This window comes from Pleurodeles waltl, chromosome 4_2, assembly GCF_031143425.1.
Source record: "Pleurodeles waltl isolate 20211129_DDA chromosome 4_2, aPleWal1.hap1.20221129, whole genome shotgun sequence".
Lineage (NCBI taxonomy): Eukaryota > Metazoa > Chordata > Amphibia > Caudata > Salamandridae > Pleurodeles > Pleurodeles waltl.
Window position 1 is genome coordinate 567,843,725 of NC_090443.1, and position 24,777 is coordinate 567,868,501.

Here is a 24,777-nt window from a genome sequence, read left to right on the forward strand (position 1 = left end):
TTTGGAAAACTGTAATGATCCATTTTTTAAAGATGATCATAGTACACAGATTGATGTTAACATCCCGCCAAAAGACTGGGTGGAGTACTCCTCATACTTATATAGCAGCAGTGAGGAATAGCTACTCTGTGAAAGGTGCTTCTATTAGCAACAGTGAGGAACTGCTGATAAATTCTCCTTCGTTTATGTTATCTCTGCTTTGAATCGTTCTCGGAAAAAAGTCCCCGGGCCCAGATGGGGCCCCAGCTGATTTTTTTTAAAGATAATCTTGAACTATGGGCTCCTCTGTTAACAAACGTTCTGAGAAGTGTGGCATTAGAAGGCCTTCCGAAATCATGATGTAGTGCAAATATAATACCAAATTTCATAAAGGATAATATATCTGACCTCCAGATTGCTCAGAGAGGGGCCCTCAAAGTACTGCCCGCATTCAAGGAGTGTGGCCCTTCTTCGTGGGGCCTCAACATGCATAAGCGTCTTGTTGGTGGTGAGCTAATTCACCGGTTGCGGGCCCCTGCATGGGCCACTTCGTCGATCGTCACACCAACTGCATGCCCATTATGTGGAGGGCCAAACTTCCATTTGTTAACTGCTGCCTGATCAGCCTGTTATCTATTTTTCCCCCCATCGTTTCCCTGGGACCCTGAATAAGGGTGACTCTGGCCGCAATTGGCCTCGTACCCGGGCAAAGGTTTCTTTCACCTCCAGCCCGTGGGGGTGGGTAGTTGGGGTTGGTTAAAGGGTCGAGGAGGGTTTGGACCCATGGGGTCTGTCAGTAGTGACAACTGACCAGCTGGATAGCAGTGCACCACATTAGGGTGTTCGGAGAGAGTGTGTGCTATATGAGCCTGCCTGATATCCGTAGCTATGTAGTGGTTTGGGATGAGTGTGTGGGAGTGACTGCATGTGATCAACTGCACCGCACGGCGGTGTTGGCATACACGTTATTTCCTTGCCAAAAAATTATCACGGTTGACACTGGTGTTTACCAGTGCAGCCTAGGTCCACAAGGCTATTTAAAAGTGCTGTCATTATCAGTGAGTACACAGTGCTGCTATTGTTGTGAACTGGGGTGCACCTTATAACTGTGTGGTATTGAATTGGAAAAATTGCTAGGGTGGGTCTTGTGCTAACAACGTTCTGCATTACATGAGGGTGTTGTATTGCTATGTGTATTTAAGCACTGACTCCATCTTGAACATTGACTCCATTTTTGTGCCCTGCTTCAGTTGCTGTCATAGCAGTAGAGGGTTTTTCCACAGAAAACTTGTTTTTCACATAAAATGTGTTTTTGCTCTTCTCACCAGAACAGGGTCATACCGTGCTGGAACATATTATGGGAAATGGGGGTGAGATAGGAGTACTCAAGGCTGAGAATGTTTTAATCAGAGGAAGGTACAGTTCTGTCTATGGAATGCGCATTGAAGCCTGGCCAGTTCTTTTGCATGTTTTTTTAACACAGACCCAGTACAGGTAGCATTTAATTTCACAACAGATGGGAGGGTTTTCTAGAATGCTCTCACAGCTTGTCTGAGGTATAAAAGAAGGGGATTCTTGGTGCTAAGAGAGGAACTCACCTGTGGAGTGGACGCGCTGCCCGGGAATATTTTGATCCCATGTGGCGGGTCTTCTGCGTTGGCCGTTTGAGGGTTCCCGCGTCGGTGCTGCTGGCAAGGATGATGGATTTAACCCCCATGGTGATGCACTTAAACTTTTGATTTTTTTGTATATATATATGTATATTCACTATTGATACACTGACCATTGCTGTCTGTGATTGTTTAATTGCTATGATTATTCTTGTATATACACGTTTTACTTCATTTGAGCTAAATATGCTTATTTTTATATATTCATGAGCTTTTTTTTATATCTAGGACGTACCTTAATAAATTCATTACTCAGACCAAGAGTGCTGCATTCTTTGGCACTGTTTCCTTTTAGTTCAGGCAAAAGCAATGCAGGTGTTAGGAGAAAAAGTAGGAGTTTTCCCAAGTGTACATATTGCTAATGTCGTTTTATCACAGCTGGGCCTAGTACTGCTAGTGATATTTCCAAGTGTGACTTATGCCCAGAAGTACATGATTTACATGTTGTGTTACTTGATGTGTGTGTTGAATACAAATCTTATTTACATGCACAATGTCTAAAGTCTCTTTTGTGATGATTTAGTGTATGTAAGAGTGCTGTGCCAATGCTTTACACATTGCCCCTGTGAGAAGCCTGACCGCTCAGTGCCAAGCTACCCAAGGGTAAGTGCAGGTTATACAGCAAGTTTAATCACTCATTCCTGATGGGTGTGGTAGGTTCTCCCTGGCTAGGCCTTCCCCTCAACCGACCAGAACGTGCCGCCTCAGCAACTAGCATGAAAATATCCATTGAGTGCACATAAATTCATTTTCCACAAAAGCTTATCTATAATTTTTATTGCTGATCAAAAGGCCTGCCGGCTGAAAATTGAGCCAAGAACCCCAAATGGATTGCTTCTCATCGTATTGCTACCCTTTAATTCATAGTCTATAACTTTCGCATTTAGGTGCCTGTCAACGATTTAAGGCAGCAGTGTAAAGTTCCCAAGATTTTTAAAATGTTTTTCAGTCTAATAATTAAACTTCTGCTTTGAAGACATTTATTTACTTATTTAAAAGAGGTTGACATTGAAAGAAATAGTTGGACTGATTGTGTGTCAAGAAAAACATTAATTATGTGCCATATACATTCAAAGCCAAGCACAATTTTTATGACACTAGCAACTTCACAGAAAGGTACAGCCTATACACCTATAATGCATTCAAAGAATTAACTACTAATTCAACCAACCTTGAGGCAACTTCATTCATGAAGCATCTTCCAAGAGAAATCCTTTACCAGTTTTTAGTGATGTGCTCACAGTTCTACATCAAGTACAATGGGTCCTAATTTAAAGTTGCACAGTCGTCCGGAAGCTACCAAAAATTGGCAGACACCACATCAACCTCATATGTCAGGATCAATGCCTCATTTCGAGGTAATGGTACCAATAGTTACAGAAGATACAGCCTCAGTAAGTTTTGGCAGAGTGACCACCTTCAGGGAAGATCAGTTGCCACTCAACTGCCAGCACACCCGGCATAAGAGGACCTACCCTATTGTGGTTGCATGGCCATATTGGTTGTGATTTTTCCTTCTGAGGATCACCATGCACAGCATGATGGCCATGGAGGGGAAAGACAATTCATATATCCCATACACTGGTAGCAAACCCCCTGCATAGCTTTATTGTTTTTCAAACATAAAAAATAAACACGTTGTCTGGGCCATCATACTGCAGTGCAAAAAAACAAGGGCTTGCTCAATCTGCTAGACAAGGAATCTTGAGCAATATGTTATAACTAGGACTTGACATGTGTACTTTAGTTCATTTTCTAAGTCAATTACTGTTTGTTCCTTTCCCAAACCCCTTAGTAATTTCTATTATCTCTCATTTATTGTCATTCTCCAGATTGAATGCTCATCCCTTATTTACTATCCTAATGATGACCTCATATTGTTCGGAGGTCGAAACTGCGTTGATGACACATGTTATACAGACTCCATTTTTGGACCCTTCCCCCCACCAGTCCCAAGTCTGAAGGAGAGAGTGTGCAGTACTCTGATCAATCGGGTCTCCAGGCACAATACTTAGTTAAACGCTCATTCCATGGCAATCCAGTGGAATCTAGCTGACGATGCAGGCACTTAGAAGGGCACTGCTTTCCAGATGTCACAGGTAGAAGGTGTAGGTCCCTCGTGGGAGGTCCCTGAGACCTCCACCAGAGAACAGAGGGCAAGCCAGCAAGCCCTTGGAGAGCATACTTCGGGGTGCCACACAGCAGCAGCAATCAGCCCAGGCCAGCCATGATTCAGGAAGGGTGCGCGGTCCCTTCCAAGGGCAGTAATTACTCTATGTGTACAACAGATTCCTCTACAGTGTGCACCATGCAGTCCAGTATCTTTGGTCCTGCGTCCCCACAAGCGTATCTCTAGTTTGCTGGAGTGTGGCACCAGTAGTTATACTGTAGTGTGCCTTTGAAGCTGGAGGAGGTTCAGAGGGTTCCTGTTTGAACCACAGATGTCTCCGCTAAATTTCAGTTCTGTCAGCTATGGGGCGGTGGAATGCAGATCTTAATCTTTAGTGGGGCCATGATCTGGCCCGAGAGGCCAAGAGACAAAACCTGTCCCTCCAATCTATCTAGCCAGGCCCTCAAATGGCAGAGGTGTGTTGTTCAGGTAGTGGGCCTAATGGTTTAAAGCTGACACTGGTGCATTAGAGTTAAGAAGGCACACAAAGCATTTTAGAGCATAGAAATGCCCACTTTCTAGAAGTGGCATTTCTAATTTATTGTTGACAAAACCACCTTTTCCATCAAGAGCAGTTTGTCAGGAAAATTCCCATGATAGGAAACAATTATGAGGCTGCTCCACTGCAATCCACTATTGCAGCTAGGAGTAATTGTAAACTCCCCCCATGTTAACCTATAGGCAGAGCAGTTCTCATTGGTAGTGAAAACACACATGAGTATTCTTCACTCTCTGGGCATATGTGCCTTTGCCCACATACAAGCCTGCATTGGCAGGCTGGACATATGTTTAAGAACATCATAAGGGCAAGTGCGCGCGCAAAGGCCTGCTATGACAGACTGGACACCATAGGTGCAAGTGTGCACACCCAAGTAAGCGCCATTGCCTAACATATGTAAATAAGGCATGCACACTTTCACACTGTATCTCCCGTGGGAAAGTGACCAGAGCCCTAAGACCACTAAGAGAGAATCAGCAAAACCTACAGGAAAAAGCAAACAAAGTTTGGGGAAACACTACCTCAGCATGTCAAGTCGAATGCTAGTAATAACAATCCCATTGATTATTTTGTAGTAGACATTGAACATTTTTCAAACGGGATGATAGTGGCACCTTCCCAACGGGTTATATAAATGTTAGGGCTTATTTAAAATGTGTGGTAGATAGCAGTTAATAAAACTATAACTAAACACGACTATACTGAGCTTCTGCCTTACAGAGGCTTCAAAAGCTCTCGTTTAGACAACAGCACAATCTGATAATTACCAGCAGCCATAGGACAAGTTTGTAGGTTACTTACTGTATTATTTATATGTGGAATTTGCTTAATGTAACCTAGCCAAAACCACATTCAACAAGTGATACAGGGGATATCTGCATTCTGGAAGCACTTTTTTAGTTTGAATGCACAAAAGCTCCCTCACTTCCAAGTCAGATCTTTCTCTCTGCTAACCTGGAAGCAGAATTGTACTGTCAATGCATCATGATGTAGTGTTCTTAGAATAGGTGTGTCTTTAACTCTTTCCTACATTGGATCAGTGTTGGGGTGGTCCTGATGTATAGGGGGTGTTGATCCAGATCCTGGGTGCATAGGTGGAAAGCTTTTATTCTTCCTAAAAGCAGAAGGTGCATGTAAATGAATGTAACTGCTATGAAAAATAAGGTTATTTACTTACACATGCTCTTCTGAGACTTCTTTAGAAATATCTACTCTCTAGATTGCCTGAAGTTCTTATAAAATACAGAGGTAAATGACTAGGAACTATAATAGACTAGCTAGCAAAAATAGTAGACAATGGGGGATAAGATTTGGTGAGAAATTGAAGAAGTATTATGAATGCAAGATTTTAATAGGTTTTTATTGGTGTTGGTAGCAAGGGAAACAAAGCCAATGCCATACTGTTCCCAGGTTTTATTGAACCGGAGCTTCTTGGCGCTTGTGACTTCAGAAAATAAATATCAATCATACAATTTCAGATCTAGGCTTCAAGGCTTGATAGTATACCTAGTTCTGTAAAAATAAAATGACCACAGTGCCAAGCGGCTCTGTGTGCGCAACGTTTTCACTAAGTGCTTGGCTGAGATCAGTCATACAGATACACAAGAAGAACGAACAATGTAATCTGGTTTCCTATAGGCTGGTTTCTCTGCAGACATTCAAGGATAGCTCAGCAGGCATGTTTACATGCTTGTTACTCTAATGCCCTGAAGCATGGAGGACATCACAGACCCAATTTATAGGGAGCATGCCAGCCCTCACCCTAAACCTTCATTAAGGATTAGCCCCTGTAGTACCTCACACAGAAAGCCATAAGTAATGGCAGCGGCAAGTCTTTTTCTTATTTTGTTGACTTCCTAGGAGTCTTTTGGTCTGTGTCTTGTTGTGTAGGTACACATTTCACTGGGCCATATGAATGAACAGGTAGGCAGATGCGGTGAGATATCCATTGTATTCCAATACTAGGTGGTCAACTGGTCAGAGGACCCATCAGTTGGCTCTTGTGGAGGATGGAAGCAGGCCTAGGAGCACTGGCCAAAAACTAGACTGCTTTTTGGGGATACTGATTAGAGGGTAGCAAGGGATCGGATCTTCATCTAAGGCTAATGACTGTTTGCCAAAGTAGAACTACAGCTTTGACATTCTGAATACAGGGTTGAATGAGCTCTTAGAGACTCCTAAAGCACCAAGAACGTTTCACTAGCAAAGCTTAGCATAGAGAACGATATTACTTGGAAGCAAGGGAGCTTTTATGCATTCAAACTAAAAAGTGCATTAATATCAGTCACTCTGCACATTAATTCACACGTGTATACTGACATGGAGCTATTACAATTGAAACAAAATCATTAAGATGTGATAGTGTGTTTTCCTGGCTTAGGCTAAAAAAAACTCAGTTAGGCCTCAATGCCATCTTGTTCAAAATGGATGTCATATCATTATGTTAACCAGTTCTGTGCCGCGGACGTAATGGTTACGTCCTGCGGCACAGTGCTCGTGTGCCCAGGACGTAACCATTACGTCCTGGGCACAGAGCCCTCTGTGGTCTTCCCACCCACCCCCCAAAGGCAGGGATGGAAGGGGAAGCCCTTCCCCTTCCACCCCCGATCCATCCTACCCCCACCAGTGACGTCTGATGACGTCCGCGCACATTTGCGCGCTAACCTCATCAGAGGCCACTTCCCCTGAGCTTCCAGCGCGATCGGAAGAGAAATGCAAAGCATTTCTCTTCCGATCATGTGATTGGGGCCTGAGAGGCTTCAAAGGGAAGGAAAGGAATTTCCTTCCCTTTGAAGTCTCTCAGAGCATTTCAAAAGCCGGATTGTAAAGCAATCCGGCTTTTGAAATACCCGCTAGACACCAGGGATTTATTATTGGATGTAACTGGCATGAGGGGAGCGATCCCTTGGGCAAGGGTCGCTCCCCAGGGGGGCAATATTTTTCAAGGCCTCAGAATGGCCTATTGTTAGGCTGATCTGCGCCCAGGGGGGGCAGAATCCACTAGGCGCCAGGGATCTTTTTATTTATTTTTTTAGTTGGGGAGCGACCTCTTAGGCAAGGGTCGCTCCCTAGGGGGCAAATTATATTTAGGCCATTTTTGCCCCCCTTGGAGGCAGATTGGCCTATTTTTATGAGGCCAGTCTGCCAGGGTTTTTTTTTACACCAAATTCACAGAAGGGTCGCTCCCTGGGGGTGGGGGGGGGAATTTATTTTAGGTCATTTCTGCCCCCCCGGGGGCAGATCGGCCTATTGTTATTAGGCCGATCTGCCCCCGGGGGCAGAAACCTCTAGGCACCAGGGCTAATTTTTGTTTTGTGTTTTGTTTTGTTTGTTTTTTTTAGAGATGGGGAGCGACCCTTTAGGCAAGGGTCTCTCCCCTGGGGGGCAAATTGTATTTAGACCATTTCTGCCCCCCTTGGGGTAAGATCGGCCGATTTTAGATCAATCTGCCCCAAAGGGGAGCAGAAACCACTAGGCACGGGGTACTTTTTTTTGCGTCAATGTCACGCAAGGGGAGCGACCCCCTAGGCAAGGGTCACTCCCCGAGGGGGCAGGGGGTGCAAATTTATTTTAGGCCTTTTCTGCCCCCCCTGGGGGCAGATCGGCCTAATGTTATCAGGCTGATCTGCCCCAAGGTGTGGCAGAAACCTCTAGGCATCAGGGATGAAAACATTTTTTTTTGTTTGTTTTTGTTTAGTTTTTTAGAGGTGGGGAGCGACCCCTTAGTCAAGGGTTGCTTCCCTGGGGGCAAATTGTATTTAGACAATTTCTGCCCCCCTTGGGGGCAGATCGGCTGATTTTTGTTAGGCCAAGCTGCCCCCATGGGGGCAGAAACCACTTAGGCACCAGGGATTGGTGTGTGTGTATGCGTGTGTATTCTTTAGGGGGGTAGCCTCTTGGGTAAGGGTCGCCACCCATGGGGGCACATTACTGTTGGCCACATCTGCCCCCCATTGGGGGCAGATGGGCCTATTTTTGGAAGGCCCATCTTCCCCCAGGGGGGGGGGGGGGCAGAAAGCCCACCAGAGGCCAGGGAAGTTTTTTTTAAAAAAATAAGAGGGTGGGTGTTTGGCCATACCCCCACCCCAAATAAATGGGGCAAAAGTTTTCTGCCCTCCAGTGGGCAGATGGGGCAATTACCCCTGATCCACACCCCTGGCGGGGCAAAAAGTCTACTAGATGCCAGGGAATTTAAAAAAAAAAAAAAAAAAAAAACATATTGGGGTGGTGGCTACCAACCAGTATAAGCCTGGTTACGCCCCCACCTCAACTGAAGGGGGTAACAGTCTTTCAGCTCTCCCCCGTACTCTAAAACATCTTATCCCACAGCAAGCAAGAAGACATTTGATTATTTTGGGTCTTAGTTTTACATTTGGGCCATGAGAGCTTGGCTTACTCTCAAAATCGTCCCACTTGGAATGGTGAGGGCTGCACTTTATGGACTTTGGGACGCTGCCATGTAGAAAAATCCACAAGACCTAGACACATCTGAAAAGTAAACATCTGGGTGATTCCAGGGTGGTGTGTTTCACATGCACCCCGCACCATTTTTGTACCCACAATCCCCTGCAAACCTCCAACTTTGCTGAAAATCACACATTTTTCCCATGTTTTTGTGATGGAACCTTCACGGAATCTGCAGGAATCCACATAATTCCTACCACCTTGCCTCATCTATACCAATAAAAATTCTACTGCACTTGTCAGCCTAAAAATGTTTTTTTGCAAACTGCCCTTTTGGACCCCCTTTGGTTCCCCCTCAATATCGACATGTTTTTGTCTCTTCCCTTTCACAAGCACTTGGCCCACCTACACAAATGAGGTATCATTTTTACCAGGAGACTGAGGGGAACATTGGGTGGTATGAAATGTGTCCCAGTGCGGTGATACCACACAGAAATGTGGGAAAAATTAGATTTTATAGCTACATCTGAGGTTTGCTGAGGATGCTGGGTAAGAAAACATTGGGGGATCCACACAAGTCACACCTCACTGGACTCCCTCGGGTGTCTAGTTTGTAGAAATGTTTGGGTTTGGTAGGTTTCCCTAGAAGGCTGCTGAGCCTAGGACCAAAAACGCAGGTGCCCCCGCAAAAACAGGTAGTTTTGTATTTGATAATTTTGATGTGTCCAGATAGTGTTTTGGGGCATTTCCTTTCGCGGGCAGTAGGCCCACCCACAAAAGCGAGGTACCATTTTTATCAGGAGACTTGGGGGAACGCTGGGTGGAAGGAAATTTGTGGCTGCTCTCCGATTCCAGAACTTTCTGTCACCGAAATGAGAGGAAAAGTTGTTTTTTTGGGCAAATTTTGAGGTTTGCAAAGGATTCTGGGTAACAGAACCTGGTCAGAACCCCACAAGTCACCCCATCTTGGATTCCCCTAGGTGTCTAGTTTTCAAAACTGCTCAGGTTTGCTAGGTTTCCCTAGGTGCCAGCAGAGCTAGAGGCCAAAATCCACAGCTAGGTGCTTTGCAAAAAACAGCTCTGTTTTCTGTGAAAGAAATGTGATGTGTCCACGTTGTGTTTTGGGCCATTTCCTTTCGTGGGCGCTAGGCCTACCCACACAAGTGGGGTACCATTTGTATCTAGAGACTTGGGGAAACACTGGGTGGAAGGAAATTTGTGGTTACTCTCAGATTCCAGAACTTTCGGTCACCGAAATGAGAGGAAAAGGTGTTTTTTGGCCAAATTTTGAGGTTTGCAAAGGATTTGGGGTAAGAGAACCTAGAGCCCCACAAGTCACCCCATCTTGGATTCCCCTAGGTCTCTAGTTTTCAAAAATGCGCTGGTTTGCTAGGTTTCCCCAGGTGCCGGCTGAGCTAGAGGCCAAAATCCACAGCTAGGTGCTTTGCAAAAAACAGCTCTGTTTTCTGTGAAAAAATATGATGTGTCAACCTTGTGTTTTGGGGCATTTCCTGTCGCGGGTGCTAGGCCTATCAACGCAAGTGAGGTACCATTTCTATCGGGATACGTAGGGGAATACAAAATAGCAAAACAAGTATTATTGCCCCTTGTCTTTAACTACATTTTTTCCTTCCAAATGTAAGACAGTGTGTAAAAAAGACATCTATTTGAGAAATGCCCTGTAATTCACATGCTAGAACGGCACCCCGGAATTCATAGATGTGCAAATAACCACTGCTTCTCAACACCTTATCTTGTGGCCATTTTGGAAATATAAAAAGTGAAAAATAGGTATCAAGAAAACCTTTGTATTTCAGAAAATGAATTGCTGTATACCTGGTTTAGAATAAAAACCCATTGCAAGGTGCAGCTCATTTATTGGCTCTGGGTACCTAGGGTGCTTGATGAACCTACAAGCCCTATATATACCTGCAACCAGAAGAGTCCAGCTGACGTAACGGTATATTGCTTTAAAAAATCTGACATCGCAGGAAAAAGTTACAGAATAAAACGTGGAGAAAAATTGCTGTTTTTTTTCCACCTCAATTTCAATATGTTTTTATTTCAGCTGTTATTTTCTGTAAGAAACACTTGTAGGATCTACACAAATGACCCCTTGCTGAATTCAGAATTTTGTCTACTTTTCAGAAATATTTAGCGTTCCGGGATCGAGCATTGTTTTCTCACCCATTTCGGTCACTAACTGAAAGGAGGCTGAAAGCACAAAAAATAGTTAACATGGGGTATCTCCCAGTAAAATGTCAATATTGTATTAAAAAATTGGGTTTTCTAATTCAAGTCTGCCTGTTTCTGAAAGCTGGGAAGATGGAGATCTTGCCACCGCAAACCCTTTGTTGATGACATTTTCAGGGGAAAAACCACGAGCCGCCGTCTGCAGCCCTTTTTTTTACCATAAAAAAAAAAAAAAATAGTTCACTGTATTTTGGCTAATTTCTTGGTCTCCTTCAGGGGAACCCACAAAGTCTGGGTACCTCTAGAATCCCTAGGATGTTGGAAAAAAAGGACGCAAATTTGGCATGGGTAGCTTATGTGAACAAAAAGTTATGAGGGCCTAAGCTCGAAATGCCCCAAATAGCCAAAAAAAGGCTCGGCACAGGAGGGGAAAAAGGCCTGGCAGCGAAGGGGTTTAGGTTTTTCCCCTGACCCTACATGCAGAGAAGTGTGGATTGCTTATTTCTGTATTATGTTATTGTTGATGAGCTAGCTAGAGGAAACCCTGTTACAATCCCCAATGTTCTTCCTGTTTGCACACTGTATTGTATTAATTCACAATGGTTTGTTTTTAACACCTGACAACATTAGAAAAGAAGGGTGATCACTATTTACGTAGTGGGATAATGTTAAGGTGATAGGATTATGTGACATTTTAAGATGAAAATGTGATTTGCTGTAGCAAGGGACTTACCACACTGATTTTGTGGTGGCATAACAAAACTGAAGGGGCCCCCTCTCTGCAAAGAACATGGAGAGTGCCCCTCTCCGGACTCACTCAGGCCAGGTGCTGTGCTAACAGGGTACCTGGGGTTCGGGTCCTCCCCACATAGTGGGGGGCCTATGTTACGCCACTGTGACTTATACATATGTATACCCTTAAATATGGGGTGAACCAAAGACCTTTCATGAGCCTTTAGGAATGGTGTCTGATTTCTTACTGATTTTGCTGCACATTGAAACTTAGGGCCAGATGTAGCAAAAAAAAAATAATAATAAATTTGCGAGTTGCAAATTGCGAGTCAGACCGACTCGCAATTTGCAACTCGAAAAATTGTATGCAGAAAGGTGTCTCGCCATGGTGTCGCAAAGACCCACCTCATGAATATTAATGAGGTGGGTCGCATTTTGCGACCCCATAGCGAGTCCATGCACTCACAGGGATGGTGGCCTGCTGAAGACAGCAGACCTCCATGTCTGTGACTGCTTTTTTAATAAAGCAGTTTTTTTTTTCTTTTTGCAGCCCGTTTTCCTTAAAGGAAAACGACTTGCAAAAAGAAAAACTTCCGAAACCATTTTGTTTCGTTTTTTTCAGAGTAGGCAGTGGTCCTGCTCTGAAAAAACATTTTTTTCGGCATTCACATAGGGGAAGGGGTCCCATGGGGACCCCTTCCCTTTTGCGAATGAGTTACCACCCACTTCAAGTGGGTGGTAACTGCGAGTTGGTTTGCGACCGCATTTGCGGTCACAAAGCAACTCAGCATGGCGATGCGGTCGCAAATAGGAAGGGAACACCCCTTCCTATTTGCGAGTCGCATCCTCAAATTGCGAGTCGGTACCGACGCGCAATTTGAGGATGAGCATCGCGATGGCCGTTTTGCATGTCGCAAACTGCGTTTTTCGCAGTTTGCGACATGCAAACCGGTTGCTACATCTGGCCCTTAGTCTATTTCTAATTTTGCACATTATACTTGTACCATTCCCACAGAAAGCCTTCATGGCAAATTACTTCTTTGTAATTCAATGAGCTAACTGCTGAATCTGCATATAATTATTTCAATATTTTATATTTTTCTCAAACGTTCATTGTCTTCTAATCTCGAATTCCCTTTCTGAGTCAGTCCTTTTTTTTTTCTTAATAATCGATTTTATTTCGAGATGTTTTTAATCCTGTCTCTACTTACACATTGCCTCATTGTTTGAGGTTAGCATTGTCCTTGATTCACCCGATGTTTGGGTATACCACTGTAATTCAGTTTTCTTCCTATATTATGAGCTTTCTGTGGAAGAACAAACCCGCTTTCTTGTTTTAGATTAACTTTGAAGTGATGTGCAAAGGGATGAAAGTGGTAAACATGTCTCAGAAGAATTTGAGTGAGGGGGTGCATGGCTAGTCATTCATGGAGCCTGACGCAAGCTCTGGATGGATTTTATCCTTCAGATCAGGGTGCGTGGAGAACCCTCCGCCCCCTGACCACAGTGGCCCCCTGGGCAGGGACCACCACCTGGAGGGGCCAAGATGGACCGTGCGGGGAGTCTTGAAGGTGCCGGGCTTGAGACAACCGTGGCTTTGCTGCTTTGCCAAGATGGCAGCGTCCCTATGATAGTCCGTGCAGCTGAGGGGTCCCGAACCATGAGCTGAGACTGAGAGGGTCTGTGAGGCCGGCAAGACACGGCCCTAGACCCTGCCTGTTCCCCAAGGTAGACCACAGTGGGGGACTACAGTGCTACCAAACGCTCACTTTGGACCAAGACAAACTAAGAGCCGGCCTCCTAAGGGCTAAAGTAAGAAGAGCAGCCAAGCACAGGACAGTTGGTGTGAAGGCGGGGGCCGCTGTGAGAGTACAATCAAAGGCGGTGAGGCCTATGGACCTAGGGGGGCCCCTGGGGAAGATTCAGACCCGGTCGACCCTGGACCCACAGAGGAGAAACTAAATACTGCCGCAACTCTGCTAGTAGAAAGAGGGGGGCTGAGTTGCAACTACAGGTGAGCTGTAGAAGGAGTCGGGGAGGCCCGTAGGCCCAGAGCTGCCCTACTGCTGGTACTGGGCTCTTCCAGGGGCTAAAAGGGTGTCCAGAATGGGGGTGATGCCCTGTTGGGTGCCTGAAGGTCCTTGATGGACTGTCAGTGTGAAAGAGGTGACAGAGAGACCCAGTGGGATGACAGCAGCAATCCAGTTCACAATACAGAGGCGGTGAATGAGGGGTGCTCATGCCAGCTGGTGGGTGGCTGTCCCATGGGGTCTGGCTGGCTGTGGCAGTCCGGTTGCCTCCATCCTGGGGACTGAGGTGTCAGCCCCTTGTTAGGTGGACCGGGGCAGCACATAGCTGGACTACGGTGATGAACCTCAGTGTCTGGTGGCCTCTGTGGTCGAATAGCAGTGGTCTGGAGACGCTGAATGCCATGGTACACACTGGAGTGGTGTCTCAGGGCTCCCCGCTGGGGGTGAGACAGGACCAGGTGGCCCCCCAATTGGTTTATCAGTGCCCGACAGACTCTGGCAGGAAGCTCACACAGCAGCAATGTTTGCAGTGATTGGAGACACCAAGACTGCACTAGAAAATAAAATTGACTTGGTCGCTCTGGATCTATGACTTCTCTCCACGAACCACACAAAGCTGACTGACAGGGTGAATGAGACAGAATCTGCTATGGTGCAACTACAGCCAGCTGCCAGGGGCCATGTGAAACAGATACAATGCCTTCAGCAGTCAGTGGTGCGCCTACAAGAGAGGGTGGAAGCTGCGGAGGAATGGTCCAGACGCAGCAACATGTGAGTGGTGGGCCTACCAGAATGGGATGAAGGCCCCAGTTCAGAAATGTGCGTGGAGGACTGGTTGCTGGAGCTGGCCATGGAGGGCAAAGCATCCAGGCTATTCACAGTGAGAAGAGCCCATACGGTGCCAGGGGGCCTGCTGTGACTGGGAGCCCCCCCCCAAGAGCGGTAGTAGTAAGGCTCCTTAACTTTCATGACAGGGACAACATCCTACAGCACACCCGGACACAAGGGCCTTGCAAGTAGAGGGGAGGGGACTGTGAACATATACCTGGACAATACACTAACAGTCTGACGCCAACATGAGTCTTTCACAGAAGTGAAATAGCAGCTACGCACTTTGAACTTAAAGCATGCACTCTTCTACCGAGCCAGACTGCGGATTAGAGACCAAGACTGCTCCCACTTTTTTAATTCAGCAGGGGAAGTGTGGTTGGAAGGCAGGAGTTGTACAAGGTCAGCACATGGGATTCCCCAGAACATGACAGCTTCCTAGTACCTAAGTCACGGTGAGGACCCTGCCGTAGATCTAAAGCGGTCCCAATGAAAGGTCAAGTGGAATCTGAGAGGGCAAAAGTGGTGACAGCATTGCAGAAAGATCATCCCCTCATTACCAGCAATAGGTGGACAGAATTGGCTCAGTCTGCAGAAGGTTCAGGAGCCAGCTCAGCAGGCACCCAACAGACTGGAGATGAGGAGGGCTTGCCTGAAGTGACGCCTATGAAGGCAGACTTATTTGTTTGAAGATGGTGATCTTGATTTGACGCTCGGTTTCCGGTAAGATGGTAGTAATGCCAAGCTAGGAATACGCCGGAAGTGCACCAGATGGGGGTCAGTTGATGGTCCAGAGGGCCATCATTCTCCAGTGTTAATAACAGATTACAACTTGCATATAGAGACTTCTTTTTTTTTTTTTTTTTTCCTTTGGCTATGGTTCCGATACTGGGGCAACAGGCATCTTGAGTATTGTGGAAGTGTGTAGTTCTGAGCCCGCAGCACAAGGTGATTGGATGGGGGGAGTTACAGGAGTATGACATTTATTTCAGGGCATGAGTCGTAAGGTGTGGGTCCTGGCAGTTAATGACTCGTAGCATGGGCAGTGAACTAGTCACATTATGGGAAGTATGACACTAACCCTGAAGATCCTCTCCTGGAATGTAAATGGTGCGGGGGATAAACTCAATAGAGGAGTAGTCAGAAAGTACTTTTTGAGACATGATCCCAGCGTGGTTCTGTTACAAGAGACACATCTTGTGGCTAACAAGTGTGAGTTCTTGGGCCCATGCGGCTTTCTCTGGGGGTTCTCTGGGAGTGGGAATCCAGGCCTGTAGATCTTTTCCACTGGAAGTCTGTAAAACATGGGTTAATGAGGACGGATGCCACGTTGGCATATTCATGCAATGTTATGGTTATAAGGATCTGTACTGCGCTATTGGTACTTCCGCCCTGGTCTGTAAATTGAGAGCCTGCAAAGCCTGGGTACCTGGGTAGCAGAAACCTAAGATGTGCTGACAATCATTAGTGGTGATCTTAATTTAATGATACAAGGAGACAGGAACAAGGTAGAGACCAAGGACAGATACACACGGTTGGCCTGCTTCCAGAGGCACTGGGCATGGCAGACCTTCGGTGAGAAATGCACTCAGGACAGCAACAATACTCAACTTTATGGGAACCATGTCATGGCTAGACTACCTCCTGGTGCCTAAGCACCAGACAGGCAGATTCACTTACACAAACTTTCTCCTGCAGGGAATCTCAGATTACTCACCCCTGAGTACAGTAGTTCAAATGGATCTCCCGAAGTTGAGGCGGGCATGGCAACTGGACCCTTGGGAGCTAACAGACAATAATACTAGACACATGCTGGGCCCTGCCACATAATGGTACCTCATAGAAAATGAGGGCTCTGTAAAATCTGAGGTGGATCTGTTGGAGGCTTATAACACCATGCTGAGGCGACAAATACTAGCATATTTAGTGTTCAAGAGGCAGAAGAGGGAGGAAGAGTGCAAATTGCTTGAGAAGCCTTTAGTACAACTGCAAGAGGACTACATCCTTATGCCATCAAGGGAACCTACGCATAGAATAGAGGAGGTGAGGCAAGAATATGTACACCTCATCCACCAGGAAGCCAGGGCTCAGTTTCTGGCTATGCAGGGCAGACTGTAAGAGGTAGGCAACAAAAGAGGGAAATCCCAGGCTTGACTGGCTAAGAAAGAGGAGGGACAGAGGTGTGTATGGGAAGTAAGGTCAGATAGTGGGGAACTGCAAGAAGGCCCCCAAGGAATTGCACAAGCCTCTGATGATTGCCTGAACAGACTGTACAGGGTACAAACCAAGGATGATGGGAGGGAGCTGGGGGCTTTTTTAGCCGACCTCCCAACTTCCCACCTGAACTCCAACCAGAGAGATCTACTTGAAGCAGAAATCATGGCGGTTGTGGTGGAGGAGGCCGTATCTAAGCTTCGTAGTGGTAAAACCCTGGGCCTCAGCGGCTTTCCACCAGAATTGTTTAAGTGCGTAAAATCCAAGGTGGTGAAGCCAATGGTCAAAATGTTTGTTAAGGCGAGGGATCAGGGGACACTGCCACCAGATCTTAGAGCAGCAATGATGATACATGTATTCTGACATGCTGTTGAAAAAAGCCTGGAAGGGCATTTCCTCAGCATTTAAAGGTAAAAATCACACTGCCTCCGTTGTGAACTTTGAGGTTTCTATGGCAAACATGGAATAAAATTGATTCTTTGGATGAAAGCTAGATTCATAACTTGATTTTGCCGATTTGTGCTTTTGTGGCTGTGCAGCTTAACACTGGTCGCAATGGTGCAACAGCTAACTGTGGAGTACCAGCAAATGAAACCTATCCTAGAGAAGGATGGGGCCCTACAAGGTACTATAGAAGAGGAATACTGACTTAAGTATATGGTGCTCGGTGCTCCCTAGAAAGACCATGCTATGTTCCCAATTTATTCCACCATACTCAGCAATAGTCTTCCACCATTAGACTCATTCATGGGAAACTCAGAGAAGGACCGGGACAGACTTGAAGATGACGATTGCAGTCAGGTATGCAGATTCCCAATGAAGTGGCAATTAAGACAGGACTCCGACTGATCCAGCTTAAAATATTTCAAAGGGCATCCTACAGGCGTACTAGCCTGTTTCAGATGGGTTGGGCAACGGACGACCTCTGCCTGGGCTTTTTGCGGAAGAGGGGCACCTGGACTCACACACTGTGGGAATGTCTGGGGATCCAGGAGTATTGGGAGCCAATTGGCACACTAATAATGGTCCGGTGGCCCATAAGATAAAGCTCACATCACAACTGATCACCCTAGGGCACTTGGGGGAATAATCCTTAGATTCCTTTTCGGGTTCTCAAGAATTTTCAGCAGGAATTTTTCATGAACTGGATTAGAGATAGCTTTTCAGCACCTGGCCTTGGTGGTGGCCCGTCATGACCTCCTCAAATATTGGGGAGCAAAGATGTTGCCAACTCGGAGGGAATAGGAGGAAGGTATGGACTAGTGCAATGGAGCAGAATGGCAAATATACCGGGTGCAGGGATGTCCCTGTAACTGAAGGAAGAGTGAGGGTAGATTGCCAGGGGAGAATCGAGGAAGGCTGGGATGAGGATCTGTCTCGGACATTGTACAAAATGACAGGGAGGTGCAGTCCCACTGAGGAACTGAGGAGCTGGTTCCGTAAACAGTCCAAATTGTAAAAATTAGAAAAGTTGTACATTTGTGGCTGCACACCTGTCCACATACCTTCTGTATTGGGGGGGGGGGGTTGTTTTTGTTTAAAGTTTTGTCTAAAACACAATAAAAACAATTAAAGAAAAAAATTTGTGATAGAAATGTTACTGTGGAGTAGTACAGTAGAACAGATGGGGTTTAGAGCTTTCAGTAGCACAGAAACCACTTTGGTTTATGTCATGAATCTGCTTCGAATTGTGCAGGGTGGAAGTGTGTCACAGAGAAGTAGATTGCTGCCCATGCTGGATTTGTCAGTGCCTTTTGACAGTGTCTCATACTATGCTGTCCGCCTGCTTTTGAAAATTTGTATCATGGGTAAAGCTCACGACTAGCTCATCTATTATGTGCAGGGTCATAGTCAAGCAATTACTGTGCCGTCTTTACCCTCACACTTCAAGAATATAACTTGTGGATTTCTACAGAGATCACTTAGTCGTGCTTTAACATTTATGCTGCACCCTTACGAGTGGATATACCCTTCAAGCCCGGAGTGACGTTTTATGCGGACGAGGCAGCAACTCTACTTAGAATGGAAGAGTGGCCAATTTGAATCAGACCAAGATGGGTCAGTGAATGTCTGCAATAACAGACCGGATGCAGAAAGACTTCCTACAGCTAGAGTCAGACAAGATGCTAATCGTAATGTTGAGTTAAGTACTCTGGTTCAGATGAGTGACTGGTTCCGCGATTCATGGCCATCTGAGATGGACACCTGTCCCACTACTTTGGAAAAGGCATGTAATCTAGGCTATATCTTTGACAATAAGCTCGATTGTCCTGATTAAGTAACTAGCCATACTCCAGCTTTTTCAACCCAAGAGTTCTGAGAAAGATTCTCCTGATGCTTCCTATAGAATCGTGACTTTCTGTTTTGAAAGCGATCTAGGGCTATTGACTCGATTACTACAGTGTATTGTATTTGTTTACCTAAATCTCAAATACATACATTTCAGATTGCCTGCCTATTGTCAGGAAAGTTATATTTAAGAGCGTATGCATTTGTCATAAGGTCTTGCAAGGAAACAGTCCTTTTTTTCAGACGGTAATAATTTTCCACTATCCTATCTTTTCCCAAGATCTTGAAGTCCATGGCTGGTGGTTACGCATTTCCTTTAGGCACAGTTACATTCTTGAATACTCTACCCAGGTCCTTTCATCTTGAGGAAGAGATCTAAATTTTAGGAAATTCTTAAAGGCGTGTTTATCTTTAGTTTTGATTGGTGGTATCCGTGTAGTTCCTACCCAATGCCAGGGTGACTAGGAAGGTATCAGAGCACTTTCCAATGGACAAACATAATTATATAAATAACACTCCATCCACATCAGATGGTGATGTGGTTATTATCAGGAAATCGTTCTAGCAGAACTGAGTAATGAGTACATTGTTCTCCTGAGTGTTTCATTTCATTGCTAATGCTGTAATTTCGTTTTAAAAACTGCAGTACAAAACCACTTGAATTAAACGATTGGAGCTTCCTTGTAGCCTGGTGCTGTGATATTGAGGATTTGCTCCCAATACAATGTAAATTCTTGGCTAGTGGGCCTGCACCTTTTTCCAGTTGTTTTTTACAGTTTGAAAAAGGTGGTGGGTTGAGGAGTATGTGCAGGAACAGTCAATACTAAAGGAGGCTTCATAATTATCCCTGCACAAAGACAGTTGTATCTATAACTGTATATACTTGTCTAACCCAGAGTTATACCCTACTGGGTAAGCTAAAAAATATATCCATTGCATATACCACCATACAGATTAATTTGCATTGATATTATATATTGTGTTGCCATTCATTATATTTGATTATGCTCTTTTCTTTATTGTGTACCAGGTCTCGGTTTTGGAATCTCCATTTTCCCAGACTAGGGGCCATATGTACGAACACATTTTCCCATAGAAACAGACTGGGTAAAACCCTTTGCTACATCTGGCCTTAAGTGAGGCACAAACCCACTTAGGAACACCACATGGTGTGGTAGAATTTCCAAACACCACTAGAATGACATTTATGACATTTATTCAACACATCTGGTCCTAGTTCCCACACTTAGGACTTTCAGTCCTCTCTTCCTGCATCACTTTTGGACTGGCTTGCGCACCGGGGCTCCATCTATTGGTGTGGTCACGGTTGAGCACCAACCTCTTGCTCCTTTGAATAATTTCATAAACTTTGCATACAGATAAAATAACCAGTGGACATGTGTCCTATATATTGTATATGTACTAGTTCTATAGAGAACTCAATGACTCATGTTTCAAGGTGTTTGATCATCTCACTCAGTTAAGAGCCAACTTTAAGTGTGCTTTACAGAGAGGTCCAGACTGTTATACCAAGTCAGATCAACACTCGTATTGAGTTGTCCCACTGCTGATGAGCAGGTGCAGAGTCCAACTGGGACAAAAAAATTGTTCTGGGCACAAAAATAAAAGTAGTCCCATTAGTGAAGCATATATAAAAAAAATGGCAATATCAGGGAAACAGTAAAAACCGGCCCACCTGGTCATAAATCCGGGCAACACACTGATCTGTTAGACCAGCCAATTAGGCACTGCCTGGTTGCCATGAAGGCCACTCCGGCCCTCAACAGGGCTGATTCTTTTTCCGAACATATACAGAGACAGGGTTCAAGTCTTTACACCAAAGTACTGCACATACTGGCAGCCAGCACATATGGTGTTATGCATACTTTGAGTGTTTCTTTATTCCCACACCTCAGGCCGAGAGGTCCAGTGGATTCTGTGGGACAAGCAATGTATGCCTGACCTTTCAGAAAAATCCTGCTACAGTGAGCTACAGAAACCTAACTAAATGCTCACCGTCCTAACCTAAGAAATTCTACAGCACGTGGGTTGTGTGTGTGTGGTTTTTTTTTTTTGACGGCGTCGATATGAACATACGTGTGTACGGTGTTTTAAATGGACATACAGAAGTGCTGGTATTCACTATTCAGAGTACCTGCTCGCCCCCGAGAAGGGCCGGTACTCTCCTATTAAAATGTACTGGAGCGCCCCTGAGAAGTGCAGGTAGTCTCTCTCAGATTAATTAAGTGCAGTTACATGGTTTCTGGCAGTATCTTTCCATTTAAGCACTAACCGGAGCAAATAACCAGAACAAAGCAACATTACACATTTTATAATCTGAACATTGTGCACAAAATACTTACCTCCATCCATAACTGTTGGGCCTCCCAGAAGCCAGTGAAATGGGCTGACAGAAGCCATCTTTATACAAGTTAGCCTTGATGTAATTAGTGGTGAATTTAGGGAGGATGTAAAATACACTTCATGTTCGGTCCATTCACCTCAAATGTTTCACAAAGCATCCGCTCCTGTTCCCATAGAAACCAGCTGCATCGTTTCCATTTTGAATCAAAGTGGTTTCCATGGCAACATCCAACAAAAAGCAAGCAGTTATACACAAGCATCCAGGTTCGTTCAGGAAAGGCTATTTAATGTCGTTCTGTGTTTGCCACGGTAAGCTTAGAAACAAAGCACTGGGTGTTTCTAATATTGAAGGCGGCAACAATAAAGGAAAATGGGTTTCATCTATCTACGCATCCTCAGGTAGGCCACCTCAGATCACCGCTCACCCTCACCATCCTATAAACATAGGACCCTGCACCGGCTGCCAATGCACTTAAAGGCGAGGGCTATAACCAGGAAAACCTGAACACTGAATGTACACAGGTAAAAACGTGCAGGACCCTTGGAAATAGTTTGATATCGCAACAAATCCTGCATGCGACATGGTTGAGTTCATGCACACGCGCATGGAGAGACGCATTACAACGGCAACACTTAAACAAAAAAAACAACAAGTTGTTTTCCCCTAGAGCTACTGCTTATGTTGCTGAGGAATTTGCTACAAATACAAATATGTGAGGTCTTTTAACTAGCATAAAACGTATGTTTCTGCTACTTTTTTACATATACCAGAAAATAAATGGATATTCTATTCCAGTAAAATAAATAAAATCGCCTATTTGTAGACTATTTTTCTAGAGATTTCATATTGTGAGCACGGGTCACCCCTAAGTCTCACACCTCTAAACTTAAGACACCTCAATGGAACCCCTGTGGGTGGGTGGATGGGCAAATTAGTTCAACTTCAATTTCATAAACACATTTTACTCCATACACACTAGTATTTTTGATGTGCTCATTTTGTATCTTAAGTAAGAAAAGACAGACTCATAAGTGAGTTCTATGGTGGAATTAGACAATTTATAAAGATTTATTAGGAAACAATGGAAAGGTACAATGCAGAAATTGTAAAGTGAAGATGCATAAAGTCATTCCAATGAAGGCTATCAGTAATAGAGCAATACAGAATAATAGGCCAACCCCAACAATAGTTCAATTCCCCAGTGTGAACCAAAATCAGTAAGAGATCAGACAGCATCCCTAGTATCATAGGAAAGGTCTCTTATTTACCTGAAAATTCAAAGGTTAATAGAACAAATCTTCTTATAGAAAGTAATGGAAAGTGCAGATTCAACATATAAGCTAAAGAAATACATTTTCAACAAATCAGAATACTGGATTTAAGGCATCATACAGCCATACAACCTAAGCATCATCCCATTACATGAATATTGGTTTAGCCTCCTCTGAGCTAACGCCAAATAGAGGTCTCAGAACAAACTAGTTACAAGACAACAGTGAAGCATTGTGAATGGATGCAATACTGCATGTCGACAAAAGATCCTTGGATGAATGTTACATTAGTGAGCCCATGCTAAAGACAGTGTAAATGGAAAATAAACAAACATGACTTGCTTAACTAGATGCAGCAAAAATAATAAACTGTGAATATGGCATCAATTTTAGACAAGATGGCATTAACACTAGCTGTGGCCTAGTTAGCATAAGACAAAAAAATGCATTCTAACATCATATCAAAATTGTTTCAAAGGAAATAGCATCGTGCAAGTGTATACTTGTGAATGAGTGTAAATTACTATTCTGCACATTGTTAATAATGCACAATTTTGATTAATGTACACACACTTCCTCAATTTTTACCTTTGACGATTCTATCATCACTTAAAACCATCAACTAATTAGGAGATAGTCTGCATCAATTTCTACTTCTTGAGTTTCGATTAGTCGAACACTTTCAGTTGATTACATACTCTATCTTTGGCATCTTCCATCTCCAGTTCACCCCTCTTCCTTTTGGACGACGTCCTTTTCTCCTTACCACCGTTTTGTAAATGTTAATTTAGAAAATGTGAGCAAGAGAAGTAGATGAACTGTACAAATTAATACAATAATTACATGTGTTGGTTTTGTCCTAAACATACCCCTGCCCAAGCTATCAATCCATTCACCAACCTTACCAAAACCCATTCCTATCTCACCAACCCAGTAACCTACTGCTTCCCAGGACACATGTATTGATAAACCTACGGTTATCTGGGATGATGGTGCAGCACACTCTTGTCTTCAAAACCCTGCAAACCCCACCTTACTTCATGATAAGGGTATCTCGCACTAGATGTTTTGCGTAACCATTGTACGCATAGAGATTAATTCATTACTTGGGTTAATGCTCAGCAGTATTAGAAGAAAGCCGATCCACAGGTATAGATAATCCTCCAATTTTCACATCACTCTTATCCATTCCAATAGACAGAATCATAATTCCTATTACACAACTTGCCCAAAATCTAATTTCTCTCTCTTCAATCCAACAGAATCACTCATCCCATTCACACGGAATACCAAAGAAAGATAGCAGGAACTCACCCTAATATGAGACAGGTTAGAAGAGGCAGTCTTATTACACACATAATAAATTCCTCTAAGTATTGGATCTTCACCAACCAGAAATTCACCATTAACATAACTTTTCACTCTCACTCTTTTCCCACAACCACTCATGACACATCAAACACAAATCATCCCTTTTCTCATGCTCCAGTCTCAGTCTTTGATGCAAATTCAAACTCCTGATTTCCTCTTCAGCCTTAATCTGGTATTCAATTTTCCTCTAATCCTTACAGTCTTTCAAAATTGGCACTCTTCTCTCTTTGTATTTCTGAATAAACTGACACTCTTCTTTATTCAAACTGCAGACATAATCTCTTTACATATGTTTAGTATTCTGATTAATTTGTGCAACTTGTTTCAAACATTTAATATAGTTTACCTAATGCCCATAATTTTCAGAAACAGGAAGGCCTTACAGTGAAGCACTGAAATCCGATAGGTATGGCAACAAAAGCTCTTGCTTATTGGCAAAAACATAGAAAGATAAACGATTGGATGTTGACAGTTAATGATAAGTGGAGCCTTCACCTGCAGAATAAGAAAGGCGCACCATAAACCGTTTCATCCCCATAATGTCTACATACTCCTGCAATATATGTGCATAAACATAGGGGGTCATTCTAACTTCGACGGGCGGCGGAGGCCGCCCGCCGAAGTTCCCCCACCAAAATACCGCTCCGCGGTCTAAAGACCGCAGAGGGTATTCTGGGATTTGCCCTGGGCAGGCGGGCGGCGCCAAAAGGCCGCCCGCCAGCCCAGGGCAAATCAACCTTCCCACGAGGACGCCGGCTCAGA

General features: G+C 44.4%; 1 protein-coding gene across 1 annotated transcript in view; it reads right to left on the reverse strand.

The window, feature by feature from the left end:
- The window catches only part of CRB1 (crumbs cell polarity complex component 1), an 829,565-nt gene that overhangs the window by 679,856 nt on the left and 124,932 nt on the right, over positions 1-24,777 (reverse strand). The gene's annotated exons all lie outside the window — the stretch shown is intronic.